Raw genomic sequence first — 19,510 nt, forward strand, 5'->3', positions numbered from 1 at the left:
CTCGGTAGGATTTTTTCAAACTTAGGCGAGTGCCGGACTGCAGCTAAGTCTCCAAGTGAGAGAACTTAGGCGAGTACTGGACTGCAGCTAAGCCCCCGAGTGGGAGGATTGCTCTCCACTCGGTAGGATTTTTTAAATACTTAGGCGAAACGGATTCGCAGCTAAGCCCCCGAGTGGGAGGCTGGCTCGCCACTCGGTAGGAAACTATTTTAACAAACTTAGGCGAAGCGGATTCGCAGCTAAGCCACCCACTGGGGGATTTCTTACGCAAACAAAAACAATAATAATCACTGGGAAAATTATAATGCTCTTGTCTTTGATAAATAAACTACAGGAGTTTTTCTTATTACATCTCGTCCGAGTGAGAATTCAAGTATAAAAGGGGCGGAGTAGCTCCACATTCCAGGCTCGTGGCTCATCAATCTGGCGATCGACATTGTAGAGGTGGTATGCTCCATTGTGGAGGACTCTGGTGACTATGAAGGGGCCTTCCCAAGTAGGAGCGAGCTTGTGTGGTTTCTGCTGATCCACTCGGAGGACTAAGTCACCTTCTTGGAAGGCTCGGCTCTTCACGTTTCTGGCATGGAATCGACGCAAGTCTTGCTGATAGATGGTCGATCGAATCAAGGCCATTTCTCTTTCTTCTTCTAGGAGGTCGACTGCGTCCTGCCGGGCTTGTTCTACTTCATCTTCATAGTAGAGCTCGACTCGGGGAGCGTTGTGAAGCAGGTCACTCGGTAAGACTGCCTCGGCTCCGTAGACCAGAAAGAATGGGGTTCTTCCAGTCGATCGATTCGGGGTTGTCCTCAATCCCCAAAGGACTGACGGAAGCTCGTCGACCCATGCACTTACTGCGTGCTTGAGATCGCGCATCAATCGGGGTTTCAGTCCTTTGAGAATTAGGCCGTTTGCCCTTTCTGCTTGCCCATTCGACTGGGGGTGAGCGACCGAAGCATAGTTGACCCGAGTGCCCTGAGAGGCGCAAAAGGCCCTGAATTTGTCGGAATCGAAGTTTGACCTATTGTCCATGATGATGCTGTGCGGAACTCCATATCTGAATATCAACTCTATGATGAAACTGATAGCGGTGCAAGCGTCGAGATTCTTGATAGTCTTGGCTTCAATCCATTTGGTGAACTTGTCGACTGCTACTAGCACATGAGTGAAGCCGCTCCTGCCTGTTCTCAGTGGTCCAACCATGTCCAGCCCCTAAACAGCGAAGGGCCAGACGAGTGGAATGGTTTTCAGGGCTGATGCGGGATTGTGCGGCATATTGGAGTAATACTGACATCCTTCACATTTGTCGACTATCTCTTTTGCCATCTCATTGGCTCTTGGCCAGTAGAACCCCGCTCGGTATGCTTTAGCCACAATGGTCCGAGAGGACGCATGATGACCACAGGTCCCCGAGTGGATATCGTTAAGGATCATCTGACCTTCTTCTGGTGTAATACACTTCTGGCTGACCCCAGTCGCGCTTTCTCTATATAACTGTCCCTTTATGACTGTAAAGGCCTTGGATCAACGGACGATCTGTCGAGCCTCTTCTTCATCTTCTGGGAGTTCTTTCCTTAGGATCTACGCGATGTACGGTTCTGTCCAGACGGGAGTGATAACCAAGACTTCCATGATCAGGTCGACCACAGCTGGAACTTCAACTTCAGTCGGATCCGTGGCGCTTTTTGGCAGCGGGGCCTCTTCAGTGAAGGGATCCTCCTGGACTGATGGTGTGTGGATGTGTTCCAAAAACACATTGCTGGGAATGGCTTCTCTTTTGGAACCTATTTTTGCCAGATCATCAGCTGCTTGATTTTTCAGTCGGGGTATGTGATGAAGCTCTAACCCCTCGAATTTCCTCTCCAGATTTCTCACTGCATTGCAATAACCAGTCATGGTTGGACTTCTGACGTCCCATTTCTTCATCACTTGATTAACCACCAAATCTGAGTCGCCATAGACCATGAGGCGACGGACGCCGAGTGAAATGGCCATGCGCAACCCATATAAAAGTGCTTCGTATTCTACCTCGTTGTTAGAGGAATCAAAGTGGATTTGAAGAACATATCTGAGTTTATCTCCGCTGGGGGAGACCAACACCACTCCGGCGCCGGAACCATTTAGCATCTTGGAACCGTCGAAGAACATGGTCCAATGCTCCGAGTGAACCTGAGTCGGCAGTTGTTGTTCAATCCACTCGTCGACGAAATCCGCGATTGCCTGGGACTTGATAGCTTTCTTTGCCTCAAACTTGATATCTAGAGGAAGGAGTTCAATCGCCCATTTTGCCACTCGACCAGTTGCGTCCCTATTATGCAAGATCTCTAACAACGGAGCATCACTGACGACTGTAATGGAATGATCAGAGAAGTAGTGGGCAACTTTCTTTGTGGTCATATAAATCCCATATATGAGCTTCTGATAATGAGGATATATTTGCTTTGATGGGGTCAAGACTTCAGAAATATAATACACTGGGTGCTGAACTTTGATGGTTTTCCCTTCTCCTTCCCGCTCGACTGTAAGTCCTATACTGACGACTTGTACTGTGGCTGCAATGTAAAGCAGCAAAGGCTCCTTGCTGATTGGGGCAGCAAGCACCGGCTGGGTGGAGAGCAGAGCTTTGAGCTCTGCGAACGCTGCGTCAGCTTCAGGAGTCCACTCGAACTTGTCAGACTTCTTCATTAATCAGTAAAGAGGCAATGCCTTTTCACCGAGACGAGATATGAATCGACTTAGGGTGGCCAAGCAACTAGTAAGCTTCTGAACATCGTGCACTCGCACAGGACTTTTCATTCGGAGTATAGTACCGACTTTTTCTGGATTGGCGTCGATTCCCCGTTCGGAAACGAGAAAACCGAGTAACTTTCCGCCAGGAACCCCAAATGTGCATTTTGATGGATTAAGCTTGATATCAAACCTTCTGAGGTTGGCAAAGGTTTCAGCAAGGTCAGTCAGCAGGTCGGAACCCTTCCATGACTTGACCACAATATCATCCATGTACGCCTCCACATTACGACTGATTTGGGTGAGCAAACACTTTTGAATCATCCTCATGAATGTGGCTCCGGCATTCTTGAGGCCGAATGGCATGGTAACATAGTAGAAGCACCTGAATGGAGTGATGAAAGTTGTTTTGATCTCGTCAGGCCCATATAGACGGATCTGATGGTACCCGGAATAGGCGTCTAAAAAAGACAGTCGCTCACATCCCGCAGTCGAGTCAACTATCTGGTCGATGCGGGGGAGAGGAAAATGATCTTTCGGGCAGGCCCGATTGATATGTTTAAAGTCAATGCACATGCGAAGTGACTTGTCCTTCTTGGGGACCATGACAACATTGGCGAGCCACTCGGAGTGGTAGATTTCTCGGATGAACTCCGCCGCTAAGAGCCGAGCCACCTCTTCGCCAATGGCCTTTCTCTTCTGGACGGCGGACCGTCGGAGATGTTCCTTGACAGGTTTTACTTTTGAGTCGACTCTTAGGCGGTGCTCAGCCAGCTCCCTGGGAACACCCGGCATGTCAGAGGGCTTCCATGCGAAAATGTCCTAGTTCTCACAGAGGAACTGGATGAGCGCTTCTTCCTATTTGGAGTCGAGTGTTGTCGAGATATGAGTTGGAGCAGCGCTGGGGTCAGTCGGGTGGATGTGAGCTGTCTTCGTATCGCCAGTCGACTGAAAAGCTGACTCTGTAGCGGGCTTCTTGGCTCGCAACAAATCACTCGGGTCTGCAGTCTTCTGGTATTCCTGCAACTCCACCACTGCCATCTGAGCATCGGCGATCTTCGAACCTTTCTGAAAACATTCTTCCGCTTTCTTCCGATTGCCCGTAATAGTGATCACACCTTTGGGGCCAGGCATCTTCAGTTTGAGATACACATAACACGGTCGGGCCATGAAGCGTGCATAAGCCGGCCTGCCCAAAATAGCATGGTAGGCACTCTGGAAGTCTACAACTTCAAATGTCAACTTCTCTTTGCGGTAATTCATGGAATCACCGAAAACCACATCAAGAGCAATCTGGTCGAGTGATTCAGCCTTCTTCCCAGGAATGACTCCATGGAAACTCATGTTGCTGGCACTGAGTCTGGACATCGAAATGCCCATCCCTTTCAATGTCTCAGCATACAATATGTTCAAACCACTACCGCCATCCATCAGGACTTTGGTCAGTCGAGTGCCTTCAACAACTGGGTCGACCACCAAAGCTTGCCTCCCAGGGGTGGCGATGTGCGTTGGGTGGTCGGACTGGTCGAGTGTTATGGCAGTCTGAGACCATTTCAGGTAACTAGGTGTCGCCGGAGCGACCATATTCACCTCTCGGTTAATAACTTCCAGTCGACTTTTGCTTTCAACATCGGCAAAAATCATCAGAGTGGAATTGAACTGAGGGTATCCGTCGTCACTGTCTTCTTCGTCCTCGACCTTGTCCTACTCCTTTTCCTTACCTTTGGGTTGCTTGCCCTGGAACTGCTAGATCAAGAGTCGACACTGTCGAGTGGTATGTTTCGGGTAAATGAAATTACCCTCTTCATCTTTCTTTGTGTGGACGAGACATGGTAAGTCCAACACATCATTTCCGTCCTGGTCTTTAACCTTTTTGGGGTTCCAAGGTCCTTTAGGTTTCCCTTTAAACTTTCCTTGGGTTAAAGCCAAGGCTTTTCCGGGAGCCGCTGGCTCGGCTTTCCGCTTCTGTTTCCGATTGGAATTTCCTCTGGTTTCTTGGGAGACTGACTTGAGCTTGCCACTCCTGAGTCGATCCTCATCTTCACCATTAGCGTACTTGGTGGCAATCTCCATCATCTGATTCAGGGACATATCTCCGGTTCGACCGAATTTCAAATTCAGTTCTCTGTACTTGACGCCTTCCTTGAAGGCACAAACTACTTGGTGGTCAGGCACATTCTCCACCGAGTGATGTAACGTGATCCATCTCTAGATTTAATCCCTCAAAGTTTCATTCAGCTTCTGCACGCAAGACTGCAGTTCCGTCAGCCCTGCTGGTCGCTTGCATGTGCCTTCAAACATGGTGACTAACACTCGGGAGAGATCTTCCCAAGTGTAAATGTTGCTAGAAGCTAACTGGTTCAGCCACGCCCTGGCCGAGCCCTCCAACATGAGAGGCAGGTGCTTCATGGCCACTTCATCATTGCCGCCACCAATCTGGACGGCAACTCGGTACTCCTCAAGCCAAGTATCGGGCTTGGACTCACCAGTGAACTTACTGAATCCAGTCGCCAACCTGAAGTTGGGAGGAATCACAGCGGCCCAGATGGCTCTACTAAAGCACTCTGGCCCCGAAACATGTACTCTGCTGCTGGTAGGTGCATCTCTGTCGTGACCTTCTCGGTGAGCCCTGTTCCTGTCGACCAAACCTTGGACGAGAATGGATCTCGCATCAAAGCCTGGCCCTCTGGGGTCGACTGGAATCCTTCACCCACCACTATGAGGGCGCCTGTCATCCTGTTGGCGAGGCACATACGACCCGCTCCTCGGGGGAGGCGTGGGCACCCGACGTCGACCGTCACGATCGACTCGGTGATCATACTGCTCATGGTTCCCATACTGGTCACGCTGGTCTCCACGTCCCTCACGCCTCGGGGGCGATCTCGGGCAGTGAGCCGACTGGACTGTGTCTGCGGCAACGGATCTGCTGTGAATCCTATTCCGCGACTGAGAAACAGCGGAATTCTGGTCTCCTGCTGCCCAGAGTAACGCTCTGATCTGCAGCAAGCCTCTGCCAGCCTCCGACTGGGAAGGATGAATCGACTCTGCTATACGGGCCGCAGCTGCTAAATTCTGAATCGGAGTTCGATATACCTGCGGGGGCGGGAAGAGCTGACGCCGACTGGATTCAGGAACCTGTTGTCACGCACGCTCGTCGAGTGCTTGCTGGAGGTTCTCCAGTCGAGTGCGCTCGGCCAAGTTTGCCAGGCGTGCGTCTTCCAAGGTGCGAGCCTCGGGGGTTTCTCCAACAGTAGGAGTGTGTAGTGCATCCACGTTCCGGCAGCGAAGTTCTTCTCTCTGCAGCGACGTGAGAGGCTCGGGAAGATACTCCTCATGGGAACGCAACGGGTCGCCTCCACCCGCGCCTCCGTTGGTGCGGGGAAAACCGGGAGGACTGGGTGGTCCATCGACCATCAGAACCTCTGCCGCCGGATCGCTGCTGTCGCACTCGGATGCGGTCTCTGCGGAGCCAGTCGACAGGTCGAACAGGCCGTAGAGGGATTCGTTGGGCTCGATCGCCGCGACTTGAGGGGTGGACGACTAACGTGCCACCGCGTGTCTCACCCACCGCTGAAGTCTCGACCGACCGGAGCGCTTGCGCTGGCGGGAGACGGGGAGGGAGGACAACACAGGAGCCGACCAGTAGGGGGTCGACGATTGCCGCAAGAGAACGCCGCGGACGCACGCGCTAAAGTGTGTTGCCCCGCGAACAGGGAGTGTGTCCACGTCGAGCGGAGCCTCCTGGAGCCAAGCAGAGTCGTCGACGATGAACGTGAGCGCACCGAGACGGATCTCGCGGCCCTCCACCAAAACTCTGCCGAAAACCATGATGATTCGGGTCGGAAAAGGTCGCAACTCCTCCAACAAACACTAAAACACCTGCCCCATGGTGGGCGCCAACTGTCGTGGTTCCAAGTCTCACAGTAGTGTAGGGGGGTAAGTATGGAGAGGCAAGATCTTAGCTATGGAGAAGTTGTAAGCACGCAAGGTTTACGAGTTCAGGCCCTTCCCGGAGGAAGTAATAGCCCTATGTCTCGGAGCCCGGAGGCGGTCGACTGGATTATGTGAGTATGAATTACAGACGTGCGAACCCTTGTCTCGGAGGAGGGGTGGCTTATATAGAGTGCACCAGGACCCCGGCCAGCCCACGTTACAAAGGGTTCAACGTATATTAAGGCAGGGCGTTACTGGTAACACTAGTAATAAAGTGCTATGATGACCATAAAAGCTACTTAATGACCGACCGTTAGCGTGCGAGTGACTTTAGGTCTCCTGGCCGTCGAGTGGTTGGATCTTGGTCGAGTGATTGCTTCTCGGTCGAATGTCTTCGAGTCTGTCAAGTGTAACACCTCCAAGTCGATTGAAAGGTGATTTCTTCTAGAGATGTCCTTGGGTAGGGCAGTTAGGACAGGTCCATGACCCTACCATAGGTGCATAGCTTCATCAGGCGCCGCCCCTCCCCTAGTCCAATTTGGACTAGGCCTTGGGGGAGCGTGTTCCTGCCCTAGGCAGCCCCTCTCTCTTTCCCCTAAATCCCAATAAGGCCCATATACTCCCCGGGGGGTTCCGGTAACCTCCCGGTACTCCGGAAAATGCCCAAACTCATCCGGAACCATTCTGATGTCCAAACATAGGCTTCCAATATATTGACCTTTACATCTCGACCATTTCGAGACTCCTCGTCATGTCCGTGATCAAATCTGGGACTCCGAACTACCTTCGGTTCATCAAAACACATAATCTCATAATACCGATCGTCACCGAATGTTAAGCGTGCTATCGGGGAGGCTGATTCCACCAACACCTATGGGGACAGGGCCCCTTTCGGTTCGGTGGGGGGCGGAGGTCGCACAAAGAGCGGATCGAGGCAGTACACGCGAGCGGTTTTTACCCAGCTTCGGGCCACACGGATGCGTAAAACCCTACTGCTGCTTGTTTGTGTGTATTGAATTCTTGCTCAGGAGCGATGGACGCTGCCAGACTGAGCGTGAGAGTGTTCCTGGTGCTTCCGGATGAGCCGAGCCGGCCGAACCTCCGAACCCCTTCTACGTTGCGCTTGGGCCTCCTTTTATACTTTCAAGGGGTCACCGACAGGTGGCAACGTAGACAAGAAAGGTAAAAATGGAAAAGGATGTGGTAGGTGCAGCAACCGCTACTGTGGATACAGTGCACCCTACCTAACTCTGACGGCAGGGGACAAGGGCATTAAATGCCTATCTGAGTTGCCTAAACAGTGCAAAAAGTGACCGTTAGGAGCGCCACCGTTTGCCACGATGGCCTTCTCTTCATCTCCGCTTGCCACCTCGCACCCCTAGCTGCACAGCCTCCTGCCACGTGTGCTTGGGAGAGTCCTAGAGCGACACGTTAGCAGGTGTGCTGGAGCGCGGGCACGAAGTGGGGGTTTCCCGCGGCAAGCTCCTTGCCGCGGTCGTCGTCTTGTCGTGTTTGGGAGCTTGTCGCTCACCGGGCCTTGCCGGGACGCAGGGCGCATCGCGGCAAGCTTTCTTGGTATGCCTTGAGTGGCCTTCCCGGCACGCTCCTCTTGACGGGGCCTTGTATCTTCCCGGCAAGCTCCTCTTGCCGGGGCCTGGGTTGGCCTTCCCGGCAAGCTCCTCTTGTCGGGGCCTTGGTTTGGGTACTTTGTTCTTGAATGGTCTTTGAGGGAACCACGGAGGGTCTTGGCGGTCACCCGACAAGCCTTGCCGCGGGATGCTGCGACTGCCCGTGCACAAGTTCGGGGTACTAGGGTACCCCTACTCTAGTACACCGACAGGAGCCCCCGGGCCTGGGCCATACACGGTGCCGAGCGCTGTTGGGCCAGGCCCAAAACAGTGCACGGGCACGCGTGTCCTAGGTCACGCCGCATATCTCTCCGCTCCCACCGCGCACGCCCAGAACAGCACGCGTCAAACGCAGCGTCGTGGGTGACGCGGGCGGCGTGCACGGGGCTAAGCCCCTCGAGCATGCGTCAGGCCACGATGATGGGGACGGTTCACGCCCTCCTCCCTAAACGGTGGTAGGCGTGGGGGCGTGGTGCATTTACTGGACGGGGCCGGTGCACGGTTTTCGGGACGCCCACTCCCCGTGATCACGGGGCGGAGCGAGGCCGCCTCACCCGTCGCCTTGGTTTTGCATCTTCGCCACGCGGCTCCCATGCGCTTGGGATCGCGGACGGTGGGAGTGGGAAACTGGGCCGTCGCGAGCAGAGGCAGCGGGTTGGCCTCGACTCCCTGCTCTTCCCGTGCCTTGATTCGCTGAGCGGGGCGGCCGAGCCCCCACCTACCTCCTTTATAAAGAGCGGGTGGGGAGCGCGGAAACCTGCACTCTCTCATCTCCTCCTTTCTTCAGCTTCTGCTCCCCTTTCTCTCATTCGCCATGGAGAAAGGGAAACCAGGCCCTTCATCGGTGGCGGCGAGGGTCGTCGCCAGACAGCGCATCTCTCCATCTTCCGCACCCGTGGTGGCAGAGCCAGCCATGAGGGGAAGAGAGAGGGGGCGAGGTCGCGGACGAGGTCGAGGACGAGGTCGAGGCGCTCGGGGAAGAGGCGGACGGGGCGGCGCGTCAGCTTCACCTCCGCCGGCGGCTCCTCCCCTCACGGCGGTCCATATAGGGGACGACCCTTGTGAGTCCTTTGTCAGGCTGCACCGGGCGCCTCGTCATCGCCTCCGGCTTCCAGCTCCGTTTGCGCGCGCGATGGAGTTGGACCCGCCCGAGACACTGAGACTGCACATGAGGGGCTGTGGAATCAGCGGCACGCGAGTCCGCGTTGTATTCCCAGCCCCTAATGTGATGTATCTTGATCGAGGGTGGAAGACGTTCGCCCGCATCCACAGCTTGATGGAGGGGTTTACCCTCCATTTTAAGTTGATGGAGGGCGATCTCCTCTCCGTCAAGGTCTTCGGGTGCTTCGGCACTCGGGCGAAGTGCTGCGTGGACAGCTCCTCCGACAGCGAAGGCTCCTCGTCGAGCGAGAGTGACGAGGAGGAGAGCGACAGCGACGACGAGGGTAGCGGGCGGCGGGGTGGCGGGTCCGACTAGGCATCGGGCGCCGCTTCGCATGGCACCGGCGACCCCATCATCCGTGTCGCCGGCTGCTTGAACTCCCCGGGGTCGTCTCCTTGGGAGGCTACGGAAGGGGAAGAGGGCTGGTGACAAGGCCGTCAGGTCGGAGTACGAGGGCGTGGTGCCCTCGACAGTGTGCTGACGTCCTGCCGCCGCGTCTTCGAGCCCCGCTTCCGGCGCCGCCATCGCCGTCCAGCCTTCGGACGGCCCCCGGGATGTTCTCTTGGCGTCTTCTGGCACCCGTAGCTCGCCTAGGCGCTCCTTTTGCCCTTTTCGCCTCCTTGACCTGCCTCCTGAAGAGAGGGACAGGAAAGGGATTACGGGCATCTTATCTTTTTAATTTGTAAGCCCTCGGGCCTTAGCTGTATCTAGAACTTGTAATCCACTCTTTCATGTTTTTCATCCTCTATGGACTGTACCTGAGTGGGATGTTTTTTAATCAAAAGGGGATGCTTGCCGCGTTATTTGTCTCGTGAGTTGAACCCACGCCAAGGAGCAAATCCTTGGTGTCCTTCGGACAGACATTTCATCTCCCGGCAACAAGCCCTGCCGCCTTCCCACGTCGCTCGACCTTTCTCACGCCTTTGACGGAGGCGGGAACGAGGTGGGTGCGGTCTCCTCGTTTCATCCCTTTGCTGCCACGACTACGACCAAACTTGGCCCCGGGAACGAGCCCCAGGGCCTAGAGTTGAGGGAGCACGGCAGTTTCCGGGAAGAAATGCAGTTTCGCATTCCCCAGTCCATAAGAGGATGCATGATGAGGGATGAAAGACTTATCTGATATTGCAGCCCCCGGCAACTCTGGTTTGCCGTGGACGATTCTTGGCACTCGCAGCCCCCAGCGATTCAGGCTTGCCGGGCCCCAGGTGCCGTCCGTTTTCTTCTTCTCTTGTCGTTGCCAGTCATGTCATAAGAACACTTTATTAGAGGCGCGACAAGTTGTTTTTGTAATATAACTCTATCTTATGCAAAAAATTGCTATGTTACTTCCTTTACTCGACTCTTGGCTTTGTATGGTTCTGCCCTACGCTTTCTAGGGAAACTTGCCGGCGCAGGTACCCTTGCCGCGAGGGCCGAGTGCGGAACTTCAGCAGCCTGCTGGCGGGGTCGCTACCGACAGGCAACCTTGTCGCAACTAGTTGCAGCTCACCTAAGTTGTTGAGCGGATTCGAAACAAAGTAAGGGTGCTAGCGGCTCGCTTAAGTTGCTGAGCGGACTCGAAGCAAAGTAAGGGCGCTAGCAGCTCACTTAAGTTGTTAAGCCGACTCGAAACAAAGTAAAGGCGCAACTAGCTACGAGTTGGTTCCTCCGCGCACAGGTTTTCCATACAAAGCATGGTCGTTCAAGGAAAATAACTCAAAAACTTAAAAAACTGATTGCTCAAGTTTTAGCAACTTAGCTTTTTTGTCGTCTGCTTCCCGGCAAGGAGAAACTTTCTTGAACGGCCTGGTCCACACCATTATCTTCTCCTTCCCCCCGGTAAACCTTGTGGGCGAGGGAACCTTCCTTCTTTTGAGAAAGAAACAGAGAAATAAAGTAATGATATGGAGCCTTGGGCTCGTTATTGCTTACCGGGATTTGGTGCTGCACAAAGTGTCAGATAACATATGCAAAAAAGGATTATAGCATAAAAAACTGACAAGATGTGCGGGGCACATGAACTTTACTGGTGCACGGGGTCTGCGCCCGGCTTTGTACAAAGGATTACATGCAACAGCGGCAAGACTTGTACAAAAGGTGGTTGCCGGAAAAGCTTCCGGCAACCGCGCCTTACGGGTAAAACTTACGAAGATGTTCAATGTTCCAGGAGTTGCTCACTGGAGTGCCATCTTCGGTCTCAAGGCGGACAGCGTCGGGCCTAGTGACTCGTTTCACCCGATAAGGGCCTTCCCACTTCGGCGTCAACTTGTTGGAATTCTTGGCGGACTGAACGTGCCGAAGAACAAGGTTGCCTTCCTCGAAGCTCCTGGCTTTAACTTTGCGGCTATGGTAGCGACGCAAAGCTTGCTGGTAGCGAGCGGCTCGCACAGCAGCCTGGAGACGGTCTTCCTCAAGGAGCAGCGCGTCATCTTGTCGCGGCTGCTCTTGCTCGAGCTCATCATAAGCGAGCACTCGAGGTGACCCGTAAACGAGTTCCGTGGGGAGAACTGCCTCTGCTCCATAGACTACAGCAAAGGGTGTCTGGCCAGTGGCTCGATTTGGCGTCGTCCTGATCGACCAAAGAACCACCGGCAGCTCCTCGATCCAGTTTCTTCCGCACTTGTGCAGCCTGTCGAAAGTTCTGGTCTTGAGGCCTCGCAGCACTTCAGCATTTGCCCTCTCCGCTTGACCGTTGCTTCTTGGGTGAGCAACAGAAGCGAAGCAGACCTTGGTGCCAAGATCTTGGACATACTGCATGAAGGTGCGGCTCGTAAATTGCGTGTCGTTGTCGGTGATGATCCTGTTAGGAACCCCGAAACGGCAAACAATCGACCTGAAGAACTTGACTGCTGACTGTGTTGTCACCTTCCTCACTGGTTCCACTTCCGGGAACTTTGTGAACTTGTCGATTGCAACGTACAAGAACTCAAAGCCCCCGACAGCTCGGGGGAAAGGGCCGAGGATGTCGAGCCCCCAAACCGAAAATGGCCAGGATAAAGGGATCGTCTGGAGAGCTTGAGCTGGCTGGTGTATCTGTTTGGAATGGAACTGGCACGCTTCACACTTGGTTACTTGTGCAGTTGCATCCTGGAGGGCTGTCGGCCAGAAGAAGCCTTGTCGGAATGCTTTGCCGGCAAGTGCTCTTGCGCCAATGTGGTGACCACATATGCCTCCATGTATCTCTGCCAACAGCTGTTGTCCATCTTCCCGGCGAATGCACTTCAATTTCACACCGTTGAGTCTTATTCTGTACAGTGTGTTGTCGACAAACTTGTACATACTTGACTGCCGGGCTACTCTTTCAGCTTCTTCTTGCTCTTCGGGAAGTTCTCCTGTCTGAAGGAAATGGACAATCTGCTGCGCCCATGCTGGAGCTTGTGGCTCGACAACAAGGACTAAAGGCGTATCTGTTGCTGCGGGAACATCCGCTTCTACGGCAAGAACCTGCGGTTCGGCCAGAGCGTCATATTCCCCGGCAAGCTTGCCGGAGCAAAACTTGTCGGGAGCGTTTGCTTCAACAGAACAAACCAAGAGGTTCGTCCGAGCAGACTGCTCCTCAGCACTCTTGGCATCGATCTTGGGGACCTTCTTGGCGGCGGCTTCGGGAAGCTCTGCCGGAAAGTAGTCACCAGAAACCAACTTCCTCTTCTTATTCTGTCCAGTTAATGGTGTCACGGATGGTTGAGTCAGCTTGAGCACAAAGATCCCTGATTCCACAGGTAACTTTAGTGCAGCGCACTTTGACAGGCCATCAGCAATGTCGTTCTGAGCTCGTGGAACATGTTCCATTTGCAGGCCGTCAAAGTGTTCTTCTAGCTTTCTCACTTCATCAACATAAGCTTCCATCAATGGACTCTGGTAGTTCTTGTTCACTTGGCGGACGACAAGCTGTGAGTCACCCCTTACAATGAGTTTCTTGATCCCAAGGTCGGCTGCGATTCTGAGGCCGGAAAGCAAACCCTCATACTCTGCAGTATTGTTCGTTGCTTGCTCCTTGGGAAAGTGCATCTGGACTACGTACTTGAGGTGCTCTCCGGTGGGTGCGATAAGCAGCACGCCAGCACCGGCGCCTTGCAGCGAGAAGGCACCATCAAAGTACATCAGCCACTCTTTGCCTGTCTCCTTGACGGGGATGCTCGTTTCTGGAATTTCTTCATCTGGGGGTTGGCGTCCACTCTGCTATGAACTCTGCCAATGCCCTGCTTTGGATCGTTGCAGTGCTCTCAAACTTGAGGCCAAAGCTTGACAGTTCCAATGCCCACTCGACAATCCTGCATGTTGCTTCTGGATTCTGCAGTATCCTCTTCAGTGGAAAGCGAGTGACAACTGTGATCTCGTGTGCCTGGAAGTAATGGCGCAGCTTTCTCGAGGCCATGAGAAGGCCGAAAAGCAATTTTTGCACACCAGAGTACCTCGACCTAGCCCCCTGGAGAAGGGAGCTGACAAAGTAAACTGGGCGCTGCACCATCTTCTTCTGCACCTCCTTGCACGTCTGCGCAGATTCAACTTTGTCGGGGCCAGAGCTTGTCGGAGAAGCCCCCTGCTTGTCCCTGGATTCACTTGTCGCGGTCGCTGGCTCATCATCCACCTCCCTCTCTGCTACTAATGCAGCACTAACCACTTGATTGGTTGCCGCTAGGTACAGCAGCAACTTCTCTTGTGGCTTAGGTGCAACAAGTATTGGAGTGGAGGACAGGTACCTCTTCAAGTCCTGCAGCACGGCCTTCGCTTCCGGAGTCCATTTCATTGGACCTGCCTTTTTCAATATTTTGAAAAACGGCAGGGCGCGCTCAGCAGACTTAGAGATAAACCTGCTGAGAGCAGCCACGCAACCGGCAAGCCTTCGCACATCCTTGACGCGCTTCGGTGCTTCAATCTACTCGATGGCCTTGATCTTGTCGGGGTTGGCTTCAATTCCCCGTTGAGACACAAAGAACCCGAGAAGCTTGCCGGAAGGGACTCCAAACACGCACTTCTCGGGGTTGAGCTTGAGGTTGATCTTGCGCAGATTTGCAAAAGTTTCTTCTAAATCTTGGATCAGGGTAGCCTTGTCCTTGCTCTTGACCACTATATCATCCATGTAGGCTTCCACATTTCTGTGTATCTGTGTCTCAAAAGTGACATGGACTACCCTTGCAAATATTGAACCAGCATTCTTCAACCCAAAGGGCATCCGTATAAAACAGTATGTGCCGCAAGGGGTGATAAATGCGGTTTTTCCTCATCTTCTTCTGCCATGAAGATTTGATGGTATCCTGAGTATGCATCAAGAAATGAAAGCAAGTCACATCCAGCTGTGGAGTCAACAATCTGGTCAATGCGCGGCAAGGGAAATGGATCTTTGGGACAAGCTTTATTGACATCAGTGAAGTCTATACAAAGCCTCCATTTCCCGTTCGCCTTGCGCATGACTACAGGATTGGCCAACCACGTGGGATGGAGCACTCCTCTGACAAGGCCTGCTGCTTCCAATTTCCTGATCTCTTCTGCAATGAACTCTTGGCGCTCCACCGCTTGCTTCCTGACTCTCTGCTTGACGGGCCGCGCATGAGGACAGATGGCAAGGTGGTGCTCAATTACTTTCCTGGGAACACCGAGGATATCAGACGATTGCCATGCAAACACGTCGACATTCGCCCGCAGGAAAGCAACGAGCACGCTTTCCTATTTGGGGTCAAGCGTGGCACTGATGGTGAAGGTACCACCAGTGCCGTCCTTCTTGGCGGGCACCTTCTTGGTCTCGGGTGGAGCTGCCATCGTCTTCTTGCACTTGTCGGTGGAGCTCGATGGTGCGTCCTCGACGGTAGCGCAGCACTCCGAAGAGGTGCGCTTGCCGGAGTGGGCATCAGAGCTCTTGCCGGACTTTGTCTTCTTCTTCCCCCCGGGAGCTTCAGCGGCAAGTATGTTGTGATCAGCTGCGGCTGCTGCTTCCCGGTAGATTTTGTCGGTGCAGATAAGGGCATCCTTCTTGTCGCCGGGGACAGAGATGACACTTATTGGACCTGGCATCTTGAGCATGTTGTATGCATAGTGAGAGGCTGCCATAAACTTGGCGAGCGCTGGACGGCCAAGGATCCCATTGTAGGGTAATGGAAAATCGGCAACGTCAAATGTGACCCTCTCAGTTCTGAAGTTCATCTCGCTGCCAAATGTGACCGGCAGCGTGATCTTTCCCTTCGGCTTGCTTCTTCCCGGGCTGATTCCTTGGAATGTGCCGGTCTCCTCGAGCTCGCTGTCAGGGATCTGGAGTTTCTGAAGGACCGCGGAGGAGATCAGATTCAAGCCGGCCCCGCCGTCAACTAGCATCTTCGTGACCTTGAGGTTGCGGATAGTTGGTGAAACCAACATCGGCAAGAACCCGACCGCAGTTACGCGATCAGGGTGATCCTCAATGTCAAAGATGATAGGCGTGCTGGACCATTTCAGAGGCTTGCGTGACTCTAAGGATGGCTCTGCTGCATTCACTTCCCGCATCCACTGCTTGAGTTGGCGGTGCGAAGTATGCAGAGAAGCACCACCGTCAACGCACAGGACCTCTGTGGCTTTCTGAAATTCCTGCTCGTCGGCCTCGTCATCATCCATGTCTTCGTCATCGTCGTCATCTTCATCCTTGTCGCGGCCGCGGGGAGGTCTGTCTCCTTGCCGCTGCTTGGCCTTGCCGCGGCGTCCTCCTCGGCCGGGACGTTTCTTGCCGGATCCACCAGTTCCTTCCTGGGCCTTCTCCTTATCGCGCCGCTCGTACTCAGCTTTCTGTTGCTCAACAAGCTGTTCGACTTTCTTGCAATTCTGGAGATCGTGGCCCTTGGTGCGGTGAATCTTACAATACTGCTTGCCGGAGCTGACCTGCTTGTCGGCGGCCGCCACAGGCTGGGCCTCCTTGTCGGAGCCACCAGCTTTAGCTTCCTTGGCGCCACCTCCTTTGCCGGTCTGCTCGACAGCTAGCACTTCCTTGCCCTTTTTCCTTCTGTTGTTCCGCCGCCGGCCTTTCCTTGTCGGGGCGGCATCCTCACTGTCAGATCCTCCTGCTCCTGTATCCTCTCCGGGGAGCCTCCTCCCCTCTTCAGCGCGTGCACACTTGTCGGCCAGGGCGTAAAGCTCGCTGACGTCTCTGATCTTACACATCGCCATCTCCTCCCTCATCCTTCGGTTTCGCACGTTCTGATGGAACGCGCTGATGATCGCGGCGGGGTGGACGTCCGGGATGTTGTGTTGTACACGGCTGAATCTCTGAATGTACTTGCGCAGTGGCTCTCCTTCCTTCTAGGCGAGCAGATGAAGATCGCTTTCTTGGCCATGTGGCTTGTGGCCGCCTGTAAAGGCGCCGACAAACTGATGGCACAGATCAGCCCAGGAGGATATGGAGTTGTCCGGAAAGTGCATGAGCCAGGATCTGACATTGGGCTTGAGTACCAGCGGGAAGTAGTTGGCAAGGATCTTGTCGTCCCGTCCCCCTGCAGCCTGCACCGCGATGGTGTAGATGCTGAGAAACTCCGACGGATGCGTCTTGCCGTCGTACTTCTCTGGTACGTCTGGTTTGAAATTCTTTGTGCTGGGCCACTGGACTTGCCGCAGCTCACGGGTGAACGCAGGACAACCTACCGCGTACGGCAGATCGCCTGGTGCCCCTGGCGCATGCATGTCAACAGAGGGCCCAGCGCGCTTGTCGGATTGACGTCGCGCTTCTCTTCGGCGCTCGATGCGGGTTCGAGCGTCTTCTTGTTGTCGTTCATGAAGAACTTGGCGCTGGTCGCGACGAGCTCGTGGGTCCGACGACGCGGTGGAGCCGCTGTCGGGGTGGACCCGGCGAGTCGGCGACTTTGGCCTTCGTAGTGGAGAGTGCATGGAAGTCGCACCTCCCCCGGTCTTATTGCCATCGGCTCGCGTCCGGTTGTACTGCCGCGGCAGCGAGGTGCTTGGTTGCCGCGCAGTGTCGCCGTTGGCGAAACCGATGAGGCTCTGGATAGTGGCCCTCCATTCGTCGGTCTTGTCCGCCGTTGGAGGGTAATCCAGGAGTAGCTGGGCCCGCGCCAAGGCTTCCGCCGGCGTGGTGGGCGGCAGAGGTGAACGGTGCGAGGAGCGGGACATGCTCGGACTCCTAACCAAATTAGAAGGAGCAGTGTCCAGTCCAGGCGACCGCACCTCACTGGGGCCAGCATGCTGGCGTGCATGCTGGTCTTGAACGCCACGCGAACCACCAGCTTGATCTTGGGCCAGCGGACGTATGGTGCTGCGAACACTATGACGCTGGTGGTCCCGCCCTTCCTGAGATGGGCGCGGTGGGCGTATGGACGCCGAGGTCTGCGCGGCCTTGTCCTTGGACTTGGCAGCGCTGTGGGCACCCTCGTCGATGTCCATTCTTCCGCCGGCGTCCACTCCATTGTCCGCCTGCTCCAGAGGTGGTGGAAGCGATGCAGACGGGGCTGTTGCCCCCGAAGCCTTCTTCTTCGGTGGCATGTCGGTGAAGACGATGAAGATTCAGCTCGCGTGCACGCCGGATCGGGTTCGCACGATCTCGACGCCCCCTACCTGGCGCGCCAGAGATGTCGGGGAGGCTGATTCCACCAACACCTATGGGGACAGGGCCCCTTTCGGTTCGGTGGGGGGCGGAGGTCGCACAAAGAGCGGATCGAGGCAGTACACGCGAGCGGTTTTTACCCAGCTTCGGGCCGCACGGATGCGTAAAACCCTACTGCTGCTTGTTTGTGTGTATTGAATTCTTGCTCAGGAGCGATGGACGCTGCCAGACTGAGCGTGAGAGTGTTCCTGGTGCTTCTGGATGAGCCGAGCCGGCCGAACCTCCAAACCCCTTCTACGTTGCGCTTGGGCCTCCTTTTATACTTTCAAGGGGTCACCGACAGGTGGCAACGTAGACAAGAAGGGTAAAAATGGAAAAGCATGCGGTAGGTGCAGCTACCGCTACTGTGGATACAGTGCACCCTACCTAACTCTGACGGCAGGGGACAAGGGCATTAAATGTCTGTCTGAGTTGCCTAAACAGTGCAAAAAGTGACCGTTAGGAGCGCCACCGTTTGCCACGATGGCCTTCTCTTCATCTCCGCTTGCCACCTCGCACCCCTAGCTGCACAGCCTCCTGCCACGTGTGCTTGGGAGAGTCCTAGAGCGACACGTTAGCAGGTGTGCTAGAGCGCGGGCACGAAGTGGGGGTTTCCCGCGGCAAGCTCCTTGCTGCGGTCGTCGTCTTGTCGTGTTTGGGAGCTTGTCGCTCACCGGGCCTTGCCGGGACGCAGGGCGCGTCGCGGCAAGCTTTCTTGGTATGCCTTGAGTGGCCTTCCCGGCACGCTCCTCTTGCCGGGGCCTTGTATCTTCCCGGCAAGCTCCTCTTGCCGGGGCCTGGGTTGGCCTTCCCGGCAAGCTCCTCTTGTCGGGGCCTTGGTTTGGGTACTTTGTTCTTGAATGGTCTTTGAGGGAACCACGGAGGGTCTTGGCGGTCACCCGGCAAGCCTTGCCGCGGGATGCTGCGACTGCCCGTGCACAAGTTCGGGGTACTAGGGTACCCCTACTCTAGTACACCGGCAGGAGCCCCCGGACCTAGGCCATACACGGTGCCGAGCGCTGTTGGGCCAGGCCCAAAACAGTGCACGGGCACGCGTGGCCTAGGTCACGCCGCATATCTCTCCGCTCCCACCGCGCACGCCCAGAACGGCACGCGTCAAACGCGGCATCGTGGGTGACGCGGGCGGCGTGCACGGGGCTAAGCCCCTCGAGCATGCGTCAGGCCACGATGATGGGGACGGTTCACGACCTCCTCCCTAAACGAAGGTAGGCGTGGGTGCGTGGTGCATTTACTGGACGGGGCCGGTGCGTGGTTTTCGGGACGCCCACTCCCCGTGATCACGGGGCGGAGCGAGGCCACCTCACCCGTCGCCTTGGTTCTGCATCTTCGCCACGCGGCTCCCATGCGCTTGGGATCGCGGACGATGGGAGTGGGAAACTGGGCCGTCGCGAGCAGAGGCAGCGGGTTGGCCTCGACTCCCTGCTCTTCCCGTGCCTTGTTTCGCTGAGCGGGGCGGCCGAGCCCCCACCTCGCTCCTTTATAAAGAGCGGGAGGGGAGCGCAGAAACCC

Source organism: Triticum aestivum, chromosome 4A (assembly GCF_018294505.1).
Source record: "Triticum aestivum cultivar Chinese Spring chromosome 4A, IWGSC CS RefSeq v2.1, whole genome shotgun sequence".
Taxonomy (NCBI): domain Eukaryota; kingdom Viridiplantae; phylum Streptophyta; class Magnoliopsida; order Poales; family Poaceae; genus Triticum; species Triticum aestivum.